Here is a 16455-nt window from a genome sequence, read left to right as displayed (position 1 = left end):
CCCCGGCCGCGCCGCCGTCTCCTGGAGAGAACGGCTAGGGGCGGAGACGCAGGCCCGCCTCTGCGCTCTGCGGCAGCGCGTGACGCCACGCGGGGCGGGGCCTCAGGGAGCGTAGGGAGGGACCAAGGCCGAGAGCCCCTGGTTGCGCCACTCACACTCGGAGAAGCGCTAACAGGACAACGGTTCAGGCCAATCGCAGTGAGGCCTGTGGCGGCAGCGAGACTAGGGTGGAGACTTCGGAGACTGCAGTTGCAGGTGGGTGAGCTCTGGGGTCTGAGGGAGGAGTGGGATGGCAGCGCCTCGTTCTGGGGGCCCAGCGAAGGAGGGGATCCCCGGGGCTCCAGCCGCCCCTGTCAACCCTCCGTGTGCGCGGCCGGGCGGGCGGCCGGGCTTTCCGCGGCGGAGAGGGCGCCGCACGGTGCCCCCGGGCTGCCTTGCTCGCCGCCCCGGGCCCCGCGGCGGGAGGGGGGCTGCGGCCCTGTGCCCCGCGCCAGGCGGCCCCGCCGACCCTCACTGTGTCCCGCGCCGGCCGGTCGGCCCCTCCGACCCCTGAGTGCAGCCGGGCGGGGACGGCCGGGCCTGGCCCAGAGCCCTGGGGACAGGGCACCTGCGGTATCGCGGCGCCGGCCGCCCTGCTCTCCAGGAGCGTCGGCACCGAGTTAGAGCCCCAGCAGCCTTCCTTCCAGGGCGGCCGAGGGTCAGATCGATGGCCTCTGCGCCCGCACCTGCCCCGGGGAGACTCTAGGTGACGCTTCTGCGAGAGTCCTCGTGACCAGAGCCCCTTGCGGGTATTGGCCCAGCGGAAAGTTGGCCTCTGCGGATGAATGTCAGAGCCCAACTTTGCGGTACACTGAATGCTGTCCTCCGAGATTTGGCCGGGTCCCTCCTTCCTTTGTCGGCTGATGGAGGGCCAGCAGTCGTAATTCGCAGTTACCTAAGGATTCTTTCCATCCTCTTCTAGGTGGCTTCTATTCTGTTGTTTCCTATACTTGTTTCCGTTAACTTTTCCTGATACCGTGAGCCCTTTCCAGTCCTTTGCAAGTAGGTGGGATTTTGAACACACAACACACACATCCTCAAAGGGATGTAAAATAAATTACTGGCTTGATATATCAGCTTGGGTAGTACTGACCAAAAGCCTGTGTCAGGTGCCGTGTTTGAGATCCGCTTACTACCTGCAGAGAGCTTACAGTCTGGCAAGGCACGTAAAGCGTGTACAAAAAATCCGCAGTAAGTGACACGTAAAGGTGTGCAAAGCATAAGGTGTCTGTTAATACAACTATCACCAATGATCATAACTCCTTTCTCCGCTTTTAACTTTATGTATCTAAGCATCCTATGATACCTTCTCCGCTCTTGTCTTTTTCAACTGATTTTTACAAAATTTCACCCTATTTTCTGTTTCTAAAACACTTCTAGGTACATGGTCACATGTTCTGTGCAGTAGTGATTATTGTTACTGATGGAGAATCTGAGATCAGAAGGGGGATCTGTGGAATTAGGTAAATTCAGGTTAAGGAAAGCATAGTTGATTCTTTTACCACGGAACTAAGCTCTGTATATTCATCCATAGAGCCTAATATACAGACAGATCATGTGCTTATTCATACTTGCTCTCTCTGCCTGGAATATTCTCTCCTCCCGTCATCACATTCATTCCCCTGTATCATTCAGGTCTTGGCTCAGATGTCCTCCGAGAATCTCTCTCTACACCAGATCTCAACAGCTCACTCTCCCCACCCCCTGCCTCATTCCCAAGCCTGGTCCTATCCTGGGCACTCTTTATAGGTTTCTTTAATGGAATCCCCTTCCCTATGTACTTTGTAAATTATTACTTATTCAAGGCTGAGGGCAAACCTTGCCTTTTCTTAAGGACTACCCCACAGTATGTTTTTGTTTGTTTGTTTTTAACTAATTAATTTGGCAACTCTTCTAGCACTACCTTATAATATCTATTATCCTGAATTATGTATGTGTGTTATCTTACAAATTAGGATGTAAGCTACTTGAGAGGGAATTTAATGCATATTTGCCTCCTACAAATAGTATACATAAGTAAATGTTTTGATCAACCTTTACAATAGAGTTTACTCCGTTTATAAGCTAACACTGGCATTTATATTCGGTCTACCTTTATGTCCCTCATTTTTATCTTAAGGAAATATGAATGTGCCTAACTATATTCAGTAAACCCAAACATTTTGTTACAATATCTTTATTGCACTGGTCAGGGGGAAAAGAAGACTAAAATATTAGAGGTTCAGCAAATTTGTGAGTAATAGTCATCTTGCCAGATCTTGATCTGTGCCTTCTTATTGGGATCCTAAGAAAACTGTTCTTTTCCCACTTCTGTCACCGGTTCTCCGTGTGACTTTGGGTAAATAACGTAACCTCTTCCAAGGATCGATTTCAGTGGAAAGGTATCAAATGAAATCATCTCTAAGGTTCAGTGATTTTTGAGTGAATAATGTGCATTCAGCTTTTTACTGAGTCACCACTTAAACTTTATTCCATTGTAAAACTTAACTTTTCAAAACTTTAGCAAATAACTCCATGATTCTACCAGTTACTCAAGAAAGAAACCTTGATTTTTCTTTTCCCTCAATTTCCATGTCCAATCGATTCTATGTTCTACTGATTCTACTTCTAAAATAGAGCTAAAATCCATTTTTTTCTCTCTCCATTGTTAACATTGTGGTCTAGCCTGCCATCATGTCTCACCTGCAGTACCGACTAGTTTTCGAGCCTGCAGGAGAAGGGAACGTTGTTTCCTGTGTCCTCCCTGTCATAAGCACTCCTCGGCTCCGAGTTAATCACGGTGCTGTCCGCGCCCCTGACTAGACAGGGAAGGAAGGAGACCAGCAAGATAGAAAACCTGAAGAGTGATGTGCCACAGACACTAGAGATGCATGTTTCCAGAAGGGAGACTAGTTAGCAACGCGAATACCCCTGAGAAGTTCTCTAAAACGGGGAGAGAGAATTTAGCATTGCTGGCGGCAGCGTGGTGATACTGCCTCAGTCAGACGCCGGGGTGAAAGAGAGGAAGGGACGGTAGTGGGCTCACACGGCAATTGGAGGCAAAGCTACTGCGGACTGTTTCTGGGTGGCGGAGTAGAAACATGGGATGGTAGCTGGAGGGTAATACAGGTTCAAAGGACAGATTTTTGTTTGTTTGATGTGTAAAATGGGAGATACTAAAACGTGTCCACTGATGGAATCTGTCCAACAGAATTGGAGAAAGTGTTGACGCAGCAAAGGGGGTAGATTGTGTGCCCACCGCTCTAAAGTGTACCGCAGAGTGGAGGACCCGGTGTCCGTTGTTTCTGGCTGTGTGCCCAGTTTCTAGAATAGTGCTTGCCAAAATACTAGCTACTCTGTAAACTTTCTAATGTTTGAATAAATGAATGATGTGAATTCTATTGCCCTTTTTCTCTTAATTCTTCTCACAGCAACCAGGAAGATACTTTAAAAAGTAAATCAAATCATGTCACTGTCCAGCGCAGTCTCCCTTTGTTCCAACAGCACTTAGGGTGAAATCCCTGCTCCTCCTGGCCCATAGGACCTGCGTGAGGTGGCACTGGCCTCCGCAACATTCTTGCTCTTGTCAAACGGTTCCAGTGATGCTGGCCTCCTTTCGTTTCCTAAAACTGAAGGACCCCTTCCCACTTGAGGCCTTTCTACATGATTTCTCCCACCAACCCCTTACCTTCAGTGACACCTTCTCAGAAAGGCGCGCCCTGACACAGTAGCGGACAGGAGCAAAAGCTCTGGAGCCAGACCGTCTGGGTCCGGGTCCACGCTTACTTGCTGTATGACCTTGAGCAAATTAAGCTCTCAAAGCCTCCTCTCCCCCTCCCTGTAAAGTGGGGACAATAGCGTTCTTCTGAAGATTAAAGAGTCTCTGAAGCATGTAGGACAGAACACACAGAGGAAGCACTATGGAAGTGTCACCACCATTACTATCTGAAGTTGAACATTCCCCATTGTTCGTTTTTATTCGCGTTTCCCAGCTCTTTCTTCACAGTATGGATAACGATGGATAATTTGTCAGTCTTTCTCATTACATAGTGACCACCGGGGAAAGCCAGGGTCACGACTGCCTCTGTTCTCCCTGCTTTCTTTAGTGTCTACCTCTGTACCTGGCATACAGTTAGCACTCTGTCGTAAGTGCTTATGAGAAGATGCCACCAATCACGTTCTGTTTTGAAACTCCGGTGACCAAATTCGATCACCGGAAGGCCAAACAGAAAGGGCCCACCCAGGTCAGTCACAGCACACACAGCACAGCTTTCTTTTCATACTGCGCTCCCATCAAATGGCACTTGCTATTCTTGTCACTACTTTCTATCAAGGTCTTATCACACTTGATTCTTGTACTTTTATTAATTTAACTATTTAAATCAAACTTTAGTGGAAGACATTAAAGGAAATAACGAGAATAGTTTTAAAAATTGACTCAATGTTTTGAGCACAGAGTAGTTTGTTGAAGTTGAGATGCAGTCTTACAAAATACACCATTGTTTTACGTGCCACTGAGAAAGAAAACAGTGCCATTTTTAACTCCGACACAACTCTTTATCGTGTCGAACTTTTCATACTTACGGAAAGCCCTTTTAAAAAATCACGTATCACCCTCTTACACACATAAAAAGCAAAATTAGCTGAGATGCTTGTAAAACTTTGTCATATTCAGAGTACGGTGCTTATAATTCACTTTCAACTCAGAATCTCAATGTCCATGTTTTTCTACATAAGGTCAGTCTCTGTAATCCAAGAGCATTAGTGACACATCATTTCATTTTTTTAATAACAAAAAAAATTTAATGTTTATTTTTGAGACAGAGAGAGAGAGACAGAGTGTGAGCAGGGGAGGAACAGAGAGAGAGGGAGATACAGAATCTGAAGCAGGCTCCATACAGGCTCTGAGCTGTCAGCACAGAGTCCAATGCTGGGATTGAACCCACGAACCGTCAGATCATGACCTGAGCCGAAGTCACGACTGAACCCCCCGATGCATCATTTCCTAAACGAGTATCCATTGTTACCTCCAGAGTTTTCTTTTAAATCACCAATACCCATTTTCCACATTTTGATGCACATACATATGTAATGACAGGTGTCATGACTGCTACCTGACCAAAAGCAATTATAAGATACCTGTCATTTTCAGATATGTTGAGTGTGAAAAAATGTGTGTCTTAAAATTAGTGAAATGTCATACTGAATTTGCAGAATATTTGAAGAAAAAAGTTGCCTTACAGATCTTTTACCAAGAATTGTTTTACAATTAATAATGTTATGTTATTACTGAGTTTAACCATTAATATTGATATACCCCATGACAATATTAATTTTCATGATCTAATTTACAACAATACAATGTAATTGGGGTGTCCACTTTGCACATGAGGAAGCTAATGCCTCAGAGAGCCTCAACAGAGGTTACTAGAATAGTGATGGGCCATTTAGGACCCTGTTCTTGCAGCTCTAAATCCTGCGGCTCTTTGTTGTTTGCAAAACACAGTAGGACTGCAAGTACAGATTTACTCCAACCAAAGTTAAGACATGAAGATTTCAGCTTCTTGGATTTTTCATTCTGGATTGAATTTAATGGCAGGGTTTATCTTTTAACAGCTTCATTAAAGTGGATACCTGTATATGACTCTAATATATTTAAGAATGTGTATTGGGGAATACTTGAAAATTTCTGTTAAAGTTTGCTTTTTGTTACCATGTGCAGACATAATCATTACTTTATACTTCCATCATTGGGTTCAATTCTTATTTATGAACAATAAACCTCAATAAGTGACTTAATCTAACACAAGAGCCAAATTAAATGCATGTTTTTAATGATAATAAAGTTAATGTTTGTGGTTGGGGTTTCTTAAATTTATTTTCTCAAGACATGTCATTATGCAGAAATACAGTTTTTATCATTTTGAAAGTCTTAAGTTTGGGTACCTTTTAGCTTTTTTGTTTTACATTCAATTTCTTTTAAAAAACTAAGTAACTACTTATACCAAAAAATAAAATGATTTTTCCTTGGCATTTTTTAAGTGTTTTGAACAAGAAGAAAACTGGGATATTAAAATGGTTTCTAAATTGAATTTTTGTCTTTTAAATTTTGTTTTGAAATAATCACATATACATAAAGTTTTAAAAATAGTATAAAGCAATCTCATGTACCCTTCACCCAGTTTTCCCCATGGCTACATCTTACATAATTATTGTCCAATATCAAAATCAGGAATTTGACATTGGGCCACAGTTTGTGTGCAGTTTGATGTCATTTTTTTCACATGGGTACATTCCTGTAACTAATCAAGTTACAGATTATTACAAATCACGATAAAACTCTCCCTTGTGTTAACCCACCCTCCCACCCACACCAGAGTCCTCAGTCCCTGGAAACCACTAATCTGTTTTCTATATAATTTTTCATGTCAAGAATATTACAGAAATAGAATCATACAGTATGTGACCTTGTGAGATTGCCTTTGTACACTCATCATAATGCTCTTGCAGTCCATCTAAGTTGTTAATGTATGTCAGTCGTTTGTTTCTTTTTAATACATTCCATGAGATGGACGTACCACAGTTTATATACTCATGCATATACTGGGCAACACTTTGGATATTTATAGTTTTTGAACATACATGTAAAGCTGCTATGAAAAGCCATATGCAGATTTGTATTTCTCTAGGATAAATGCCCAGATCTATGGATAATATAGTGTATGTTTAGTTCCTCCCCCCACTTTTATTGAGATATAATTGATACATAACATTATACTAGTTTTAGGTGTACAACATGATAGTTTGATATTTGTATATATTATGAAATGAATACTACAATAAGTTCAGTTAACATCCATCACCTCACATAATTAGAATTTCCTTCTTCTGAAGCTTTTAAGATTTACTTTCATAACAACTTTCAAATACAGAATACGGCGTTGTTACCTGTAGTCAAAATGCTGTACATTAGATCTCCAAAACTTCTTTCTTTTATAGCTGGAAATTTGTATATTTTCACCTCCTTCACTCAGTTCCCCCATCCCCCACCCCCTCTGGCAAACAACGTGTTCTCAGTTTCCATGAGTTTTTTTTTCAACATTCCACATACAAGTGACATTATACAGTATTTGTCTTTATTATTTCACTTAGCATAATGCCCTCAAGGTCCATTTGTGCTGTCACAAATGGCAGAATTCCTTCTTTTTTAGGGCTAATATTTGTGTGTGTGTGTGTGTGTGTGTGTGTGTGTGTACCTCACGTTTTATTTATCCACTCATCAATCCACAGACATTTGTTTCCTTGTCTTGGTTACTGTGAATAATGCTGCAGTGGGGTGCAGATACCTCTTCAGGAGAGCAATTTAGTTTCCTTTCGATATATACCTAGAAGTTGAATTAGATCATATAGTAGTTCTATTCTAAAATTGTGAGGAATCTCCTGTTTTCTACTATATTGGTTGCACCAATTCACATTCCCACCACAAGTATACAAGATACCCTTTTCTCCGTATCCTCAATAGCACTTGTTATTTCTTATCTTTTTGACAAAGGCCATACTGACAAGTGTGAGTTTCTATCTCGGGATTTTGATTAGCACCTTCCTGATGATTAGTGACATTGAACACCACTTCATGTATCTGTTAGCCATTTGAGTGTCTTTGGAACAAGGTCTGTTCACATTCCTTACCCATTTTTAATTGGATTATTTGGAGGTTTTTGTGCTATTGAATTCTGTAAGTTCCTTATATTTTTTGGATATTAACACTGTCAGATGTGCAGGCTGAGAATATGTTCTCCCAGTCTGTAGGTTGCCTTTTCATTTGGTTGATCACTTCTTTTACTGTGCAGAAGTTTTGCAGTTTGGTGTGGTTTCACTTGTTTATTTTTTGTTGTTGTTTCTTGTGCCTTACATGTCCTATCCAAACAATCACTGCTATTACCAATGTCAAGGAGCTTTTTCCCTAGTTTTCTTTCAGGAGTTTTTTTTGTTTTGTTTTTTTTGTTTTTTAATTTTTTTTAATGTTTATTTATTTCTGAGACAGAGAGAGACAGACCATGAGTGGGGGAGGGGCAGAGAGAAAGGGAGACACAGAATCCGAAGGAGGCTCCAGGCTCTGAGCTGTCAGCACAGAGCCCCACATGGGGCTCGAACTCACAAACCGTGAGTTCATGACCTGAGCCGAAGTCAGACACTTCACCAGCTGAGTGACCCAGGCGCCCGTTTTCTTTATTTTAAATTTTAACTTGTTAGTGTATAGAAATACTACTGATTTTTGTATGTTGATTTTGTATCCTACAACTTTACTCAATTCATTTATTAGTTGCTATAGATATATATATATATTTTTTTTTGGTGTAGTCTTGAAGATTTTCTATATATAAAATGCCATCTGCAAACAAAGACACTTTTTTTTTCCTTTCCAATTCTGATTCCATTTATTTGTTTTTCTTGCCTGATTGCTCTAGCTAGAACTTCTAGTACTCTGTTGAATAGTGGTGACAGTGAACAACCTTCTCTTGGTCCTGATATTAGAGGAAAAGCTTTCACCCTCTCACCATTGACTTTGATGTTAGCTCTGCACTTCTAATATATGGCCTTTAGTATATTGAGAATTCTATGCTCACTTTCCTTCTGTCCCCAGTTTGTTGAAAATTTTTATCATGAATGGATGTTGAATTTTGTAATGTTTTTTTTTTTCCTGCATCTGTTAGGATGATCATATGATTTTTATCTTTCCATTAATGTGGTAAATTATTACATTTATTGATTTGCATATGTTAAACCACCCTTGCATCGTAGAGATGAATCCTGATTGATCGTAGTCTATTATCCTTTTAATGTGCTGTTGGATTCAGTTTGCTAGTTATTTTGTTGAGACTTTTTGCATCTGTAGTCATCAGAGATGTTAGCCTGTAGGGTTTTGTTTTTTGGTTTGTTTGTTTTGTTTTTATAGTGGCCTTATAAAATGTGTTTAGAAGTATTCCCTACTCTTTAGCATTTTGGATACTAAAAGGATTGGTATTGATTCCTTTTTAAATGTTTGGTAAAATTCACCCATGAGTCCATTTGGTCCTGGACTTTCCTTTGTTGGGAGGTTTTTGATTACTGATTCATCTTACAGTAATTAGTTTGTTCAGATTTCAGATTTTCTATTCATGATTCAGACTTGGTAGGTTGTATATTTCTATGAATTTATCTATTTCTTTTGAGATTTTAATTTGTGTATAATAGTACATAGTAGTTTCTTATGATACTTTGCATTTCTGTTGTATCACTTATAATATCTCCTCCTTCATTTATAATTTTATTTAAAAATTTTTTTTTCAACGTTTATTTAATTTTGGGACAGAGAGAGACAGAGCATGAACAGGGGAGGGGCAGAGAGAGAGGGAGACACAGAATCGGAAACAGGCTCCAGGCTCTGAGCCATCAGCCCAGAGCCTGATGCGGGGCTCGAACTCACGGACCACGAGATCGTGACCTGGCTGAAGTCGGACGCTTAACCGACTGCGCCACCCAGGCGCCCCTATAATTTTATTTATTTGGGTGCTCAACCTCTCTTTAGTTAGGTAAAGGTTTATCAATTTTGTTCATATTTTCATAGAACCAACTCTTATTTTTGTTAGTTTTTCTGTTCTTTTCCTGATTTCTATTTCATTTCTTTCTGCTCTAATTTTTATTATGTCCTTAGTTCTGTTAATTTTGGACTTATTTTGTTATTCCTCATTCTTTGGGATGTAAAATTAGGCTGTTTATTTGGGGTCTTTTTCATGGTATTGTATTTATTGCTATAAATTATGCTCTCAGAACTGCTTTTGCTACATCCCATAAGTTTTAGTATGCTGTATTTTCATTTGTTTCATGATATTCTTTTATTTTCCTTTTAATTTCTTCTCTCATGCCTTGATTGTTCAGAACTGTGTTTAATTTTCATTTATTTGCTAATTTTCCTTTTTTTCCCCATTACTGATACCTGCTTTCATATGATCATGGCTGGAAAACATAGTGTAATTTCTGTCTTCTTAAATTTGCTAAGATTTGTATTATGGCCTAACATTTGCCCTATCCTAGACAATACTCTGTGTATCTGTCACTTAGGTCCTTTTGGTCTATAGTGTTGTTTAAATCTACTGATTCTCTGTTCGGATGATCTATCCATTATTCAGTGGAATGTTAAAGTCACCAATTATTATTTTAATACTGTTTATTTCTGTCCATTCTGTTAGTATTTGCTTCATACACTTAGGTGCTCTGGTATTGGGTGCATAAATATTTACAATTACACATTCTTAATGGATTGACTCCATTATCATTATATAATGACTTTATCTCTTGACTACTTTTTAGCTTAAAGTCTCTTCTGATATAACATCCCTGCTTTCTTTTGGTTACCATTTGTGTGAAATATCTTTTCCCATTCCTTCACTTTCAGTCTACATGTGTCTTTAAAGCAGCAGTGAGTCTCTTGTAGGCAGCACATCATTGGATCTTATATTTTTATCCATTCAGCCATCCTGTCTTTTGATTGGAGAATTTGATCCATTTGTGTTTAATTATTAATAGGTAAAGACTTATTATTGCCATTTTGTTTAACCATGTTCTGTTTCCTAGATGCTTTGTTGCTTCTTTGTGGTTTGATGACTGTTAGAGCAATATTTTGTCACTCTTTAATCATAGTCTTTTTGTGACTACTACAGGGTTTTCCTTTTTGGTTACCATGAGGCTTATATAAAAGATACTTATGATCTGTTTTAAGTTGATAACAGTTTTAATAACATAAACTTTAAATTTTTATTTCTCCCCTCACAGTTTAGATTGTTAATGTTTCAGTTTATACATATAAATATGCATATATACATGTATGTATGTATTAAAATTTTTTATTTTTAAGTAATCTCTGCATCCAATGTGGGGCTCAAACTCACAACCCTGAGATCAAGTGTCACATGCGCCATTGACTGAGCCAGCCAGGCATCTCATAGTTTACTTATATTTTGTGTTGTGTATCCAGTAACAAATTTTTGTAGTTATGATTACTTTTAATGTTCATTTTTTAACTTTTTAATTTAGAGTTGTAAATGAATTGAAATAATTGAGATTAGTTTTCTACATATTCATATGTTTTTATGATGTTAATTAGCATCATTTTATTTGGCACGTGGGTGGCTCAATCAGTTGAGCATCCAACTTCAGTTCGGGTCATGATCTCATGGTTCGTGGGTTCGAGCCCCGCGTTGCACTCTATGTTGACAGCTTGGAGCCTGGAGCCTGCTTCGGAGTCTTCTCCCTCTCTCTGTGCTTCCCCTACTCATGCTCTGTCTCTCTCTCTCTCTCTCAAACATAAATAAACATTAAAAAAAAAGAGAGGACTACCTTTAGTATTTCTTATAAGTCAGGTATATTGATGATGAACTTCCTTTAGTTTGAGAAATTCTTTACGTCTCATTCATTTCTGGAAGACTGCTTCACCAGCTATACTATGGTCAGCTGACAGTTTTTGTTTCTCCTCCAATATTTTGAATATATCACCCCATTCTCTCCTGGCTGAAAAGTTTCTGAGAAATCTGTGCATAGTCTTATGGGAGGGGAGGAGGTCCCTTGTACGTGATATGTCACTCTTGCTGCTTTCAAAATTCTTTGTCTTTGACTTTTGACAATTATGTCTCCCTGTGTAGCTGTTTAGGGGTTCAACCTATTTGGGTCCTTTGGGCATCATTACTCTGATATCCATTCCTCATGATATCCTTCCTCATGTTTGGGAAGTTTTCAGCCATTATGGTTTTCAAAATCTTTCTGTCCTTTTTTCATTGTCTTCTCCTGGGATTCTTATAATGCATATATTGTTCTTTTAGTGGTGTCCACTGAGGCCCACAGGCTTTCTTTACTCTTTTTAATTTTTTCTTCTTTTTGCTCTTCTGACTGGATAATTTCAAATGCCCTACTTTATAGTTCACTGATGCTTTTACTTGATGGAGTCTGCTGTTGAAGCGCTCCATTGAATTCTTCATGTCAGTCACTGAATTCTTCAGCTTTAGAATTTCTCTCTGTCTCTCTTTCTTTTCTCCTTCCCTGTCTCCCTCACTCCCCCTCCGTCCCTTCCTTCCTTTTTTTCCTTCCTCCCCTCATTCCTTTCTTTCTTTTCCTCCCTTCCTTCATTCATGATTTGTTTCTTTGTTGAATGTCTCCTCTTATTCGTGCGTTATTTCCCTAATCTTATTTAGTTATTTGTGTTTTCTTGTAGTCCGCTTAACTTCTTTAAGAGGAATATTCTGAATTCTTTGCAGTTTATAGAGCTCCCATTTCCTTAGGGTCAGTTATTGGGGCTTTATTACTTTCATGTAGTGATGTCATTGCTTACCTGATTCTTCATAATCCTTGATTCTTTGTGTTGGGATCTAGACATTTGAGTAAGCAGTCTCCTCTTCCACATTTTACAGGTCTTCTCCAAAGACAGTCTTTCACCAGTCAGTTCACCTCGGTTCTGGACTGGTCGGCTGGCAGCATTCTTGGTCGAGTGGGGGTTGCTATCAGGGCTTTCTATTTGGGAGAGGAGGCTGCCTGAGCCCTGAGGTCAGACTTGGTGCCGATGGCTGGAAACTGTTGGTTTCCTGCCCATGCGCAGCTGTGGGATGGGCTCTGTGGCTGCATGGCTTCCCTGGTTAAACTTCCTACTCAGGCCGACTGGGGGCTACACTCAACAGTTAGGCAGGGCTGCAAAGGTGCTTGCTTGCCTGAGTGGGGTTGTACAACAGGCTCCACAGCCCTTTAGCTTGATGGCCAGGGGCCTGAATCCAGCAGAGAGCTGCTCACCAACCTCCTTGCTCAGACACTACTGCCAGCTTTGCCGTGAAGGTGGAAAGAGCTGCCGGCTCGGCTGTCTGCTCACCTGCTGCGGTAAGCTTGGCTACAGGTTGGGCTCTACAACTTCCCAGGTGCTCTGGTGAGGCTTGCTTGTTGGGCAGGGCTGGAAACTGTATCCGGTGCAAGGCAGCGCTTCACATTTGGGCCACGTAACAGCCTTCACAGCCAGTTAGGCTTGGTAGTCAGGGACTTCAATCAGGCAACACACGCTGAGCTCTCTGGCCAGACGGGTTCACCAGCTGGGCTCTGCAGACCGGCAGAGATGTTGCTGGGTGCTGCTCTCAAGTGCTGCTGAGCTGTTCAGTTTCGCAGATGCTCTGCTCAGGTTTCTCGGTGAAGCTGGGCTGGGGGCTGCACTCAGCAGTGGGCAGGACTAAGATTTAGCTGTTCTGCCAGGCAGGGTGGCAGGACAGGCTCCGAGGCCAGCAGGACTGGTTGTCGGGGTCTTGAATCAGGCACAACTACACACTGGGTTCCCTGGTCAGATGGGGTCACGATCTTGTGGTTAGCTTAAGAAACAGCCAAATAATTTCCACTGTCAACATGTGAATGATATGGTATCTCGGTGCCCTCTCAATCATCTGATGTTACCAATATTTTTTTATTAGCCATTCTAATGGATGCGGGTGATATTTCATTGTGGTCTTAATTTTGTATTTCCACGATTAATGATATTAAACATATCTTCATGTGTTCATCTCTTGATTTTCTTTGGTAAAATACCTCTTCCTATCTTTGCCCCCTTTTTAATTGAATTGTTTTTTTACTGATGGGTTTTGAGAATTCTTTATACTAATAGATATCAATCTTTTATCAAATTTCATTTGCAACTATTTTCTCCCAGGCTGTAGATGGTCTTTTCATCCTCTTAACAGGATCTTTCACAGAGGAAATGAAACATACTCAGTTTTGATAACATTCAAGTAACATTTTTCTCTGTTTTATGAAGTGTGCTTTTAATGTCATAGATCTAAAACTCATTGACTAACCCTTTGCCACGAAGATTTTCTCCTATATTCTAAAAGTTTTAGTTTTTACATTTCACATTTAAGCCTATGATCCATTTTGAGTTAATTTTTGTATTAAATGTGATATTTAGATCAAGGTTCACTTTTTTGCCTGTGAATATTCATTTGCTTCAACACTATTTGTTAAGAGATTATCTTTACACTATTGAATTGCTTTTGAGCTGTGTCATAAATTGGTTGATTTTACTTGAATGGGGCTATTTATTAATTATATATTCTGTTCCACTGATCTGTGTGTCAGTCTTTCTCCAATATCACAGTTTGATTAATGAAGCTATATAATAAGTATTGAAATCAGGTAGACTGACTCTTCCAACATTACTGTTATTTTTCAAAACTGTGTTAGCTGTTTTAATTTCCTTGTCTCTCCATAGAAGTTTTAGAATAATCCATGTCTACAAAAAGATCTTACTGAGATTTTGATAGGAATTGTGTTAAATCTGCACATCAGTATAGGGAGAATTGACATATTTACTATGTTGATTTTTCCAGTTTATGAACATGGTACAATCTGACAATTTATTTAGGCCTCTTTGGTTTCTTTTGTCAGCATTTTGTAGTCGCAGTGTGTAAGTCTTATACTCGTTTCAGTAGATTTTATATCCAAGTCTTGTCTTTCTTTTCCTTTCCTTTTCCTTTTCCTTTCCTGCTATTGTAAATGGTATTATAATTTAAACTTTGGCTTCCATGTGTTGATTGCTAGTTTATAGAAGAAACATTGATTTTGTATGATGCTCCTATATCCTGTGGCATTGCTGAACTCCTTTATTAGATGTATGTATATTTTGTAGGTTACTTGGGATTTTCTATGTAGACAATCTTATCATCTGTAAGTATAGAGGCAGTTTGTTCCTTTCAAATGTATAAGCCTCTTGTAGAATTTTGTTGCCTCAGTGTGCTGGCAAGGACTGCCAGTACCATGATGAATAGCAAAGGTAAGAGTGGACATACTTGCCATTTTCATTATAGAGCAAAAGCGTTCAGTCTCTTACCATTTAGTATAATGTTAGCTATAGATTTTTTATAGATATTCTTTATCAAGTTGAGGAAGTTCTTCTCTGTTCTTTGCTGAAAGGTTTTCTCGTGAATAAAAGTGGGATTTCTCAATGATTTTACTGTGTCAATTGACACAGTTACATGATTTTCCTTTTTCATTTTGTTTCAACACGGGATTACATTAATTGATATTTGAATATTGAACCACCCTTACATCCTGGGATAAAACTACTTGGTCTTGGTCTTGTGCATAATTCGTTTTAGATACTGCTGAATTATTTTTCCTGATTTTTAAAAATTTATATATTTATGAGGGATATTGATCTGTGGTTTTGTTTTTCCCTTTCTTTGTTTTTGTATTTTCTTGGTCTGGGGTACCACATTAGTACTGACTTCATAAAATTACTTGGGAAGTGTACCCTCCTCTTCTGTATTCTGGAGGAAATTATATAGATTTGGTATTAACTTTTAAAAAACTTTTGGTGAATTTAATTCCCTTAATAAGAAATTACAGGGCTGTTCAAATTTTATATTTTATCTTGAGTGAGTTGTGGTAATGTGTGGATTTTTGAGGAATTAGTCCATTTCATCTGCCCTACTGAATTATTACATGTAGAGTTGTTTCTAGTATTCCTTTCTTTATCCTTCTGATTAACTTCAAGGTGTGTAGTGATTCCCCTATTGTATTCCTGATATTAGTAATTTATGTCTTCTCTTTTTTGTTCTTTGTCAGTCTTGCTAGAGGTTTGTCTATTTTGTCAACCTTTCAAAGAATAAGTTCTTTATTTCCTTTGCAGTTTTCTATTTTGAATTTTGTAGATTTCTTCTCTTTATCATTTCCTTTAACCTGTCTACATTGAGTTTATTTTGCTCTTCTTTTTGAAGTTTCTTGAGGTTGAAGCAAAAATTATAACTGTCTATGTAAGGGTTATTTAAATCAATTATATAATAAGGATATAAGGGAGAGTAAAGGGAAGTAAGAGTGTAAAGCATATACACTTTATACTGACACTGGTAAAATGTTTACACAAGTATTTGTTATATACTATATACACACCATATATAACATATATATGTGTGTGTGTGTACATATGTATATATACACACATATACACACATATATATGTAATACTTAGAACAACCACTAAAATGTCCATACAAAGAGATATGCTCAGTCACTATAGCCAAATCAAAATGGAATTTAAAAAGGTTCAAGTAACCCAAAGGAAGGCAGAAAGAATAAAGATAAATTAAAAATAGAGAAACATAAAACAACCAACCAAAAAGCAGCCCTAAGTATTACCATATCAATAACTGCACTAAATATAAGTGGTCTATATACATCAATTAAAAGATAGAGATTAGCAGAGTAGGCTTTTTTTTAAAATGATCCAACTTTATACACTTCCTATAAGTCATTCATTTCAAATAGAATGATATAAGTAGGTTGAAAGTCAAGGATGAAAAAATATACACTATGCAAGCAGTAATTAAACGGTTGTGGTTATATTAATACCAGATAAGGTAGACTTCAGCAAGGAAAATTATG

General features: G+C 39.2%; 1 protein-coding gene across 1 annotated transcript in view; it reads left to right on the top strand.

Annotated features, from left to right (window-relative positions):
• The first annotated feature begins 184 nt into the window (after positions 1-184).
• The window catches only part of KBTBD3 (kelch repeat and BTB domain containing 3), a 34105-nt gene continuing 17834 nt past the window's right edge, over positions 185-16455 (top strand). Inside the window, exon 1 of the mRNA XM_047071622.1 lies at positions 185-255. The gene's annotated coding sequence lies outside the window, so the exon portion shown is untranslated. The remainder of the gene's footprint in view (positions 256-16455) is intronic.

Source organism: Lynx rufus, unplaced genomic scaffold (genome assembly GCF_022079265.1).
Source record: "Lynx rufus isolate CCGP_SWC_20201006 ecotype Redwood Valley unplaced genomic scaffold, mLynRuf1.p SCAF_9, whole genome shotgun sequence".
NCBI classification, from domain to species: Eukaryota; Metazoa; Chordata; class Mammalia; order Carnivora; family Felidae; genus Lynx; species Lynx rufus.
This window is presented reverse-complemented; position numbering and strand designations above follow the sequence as displayed.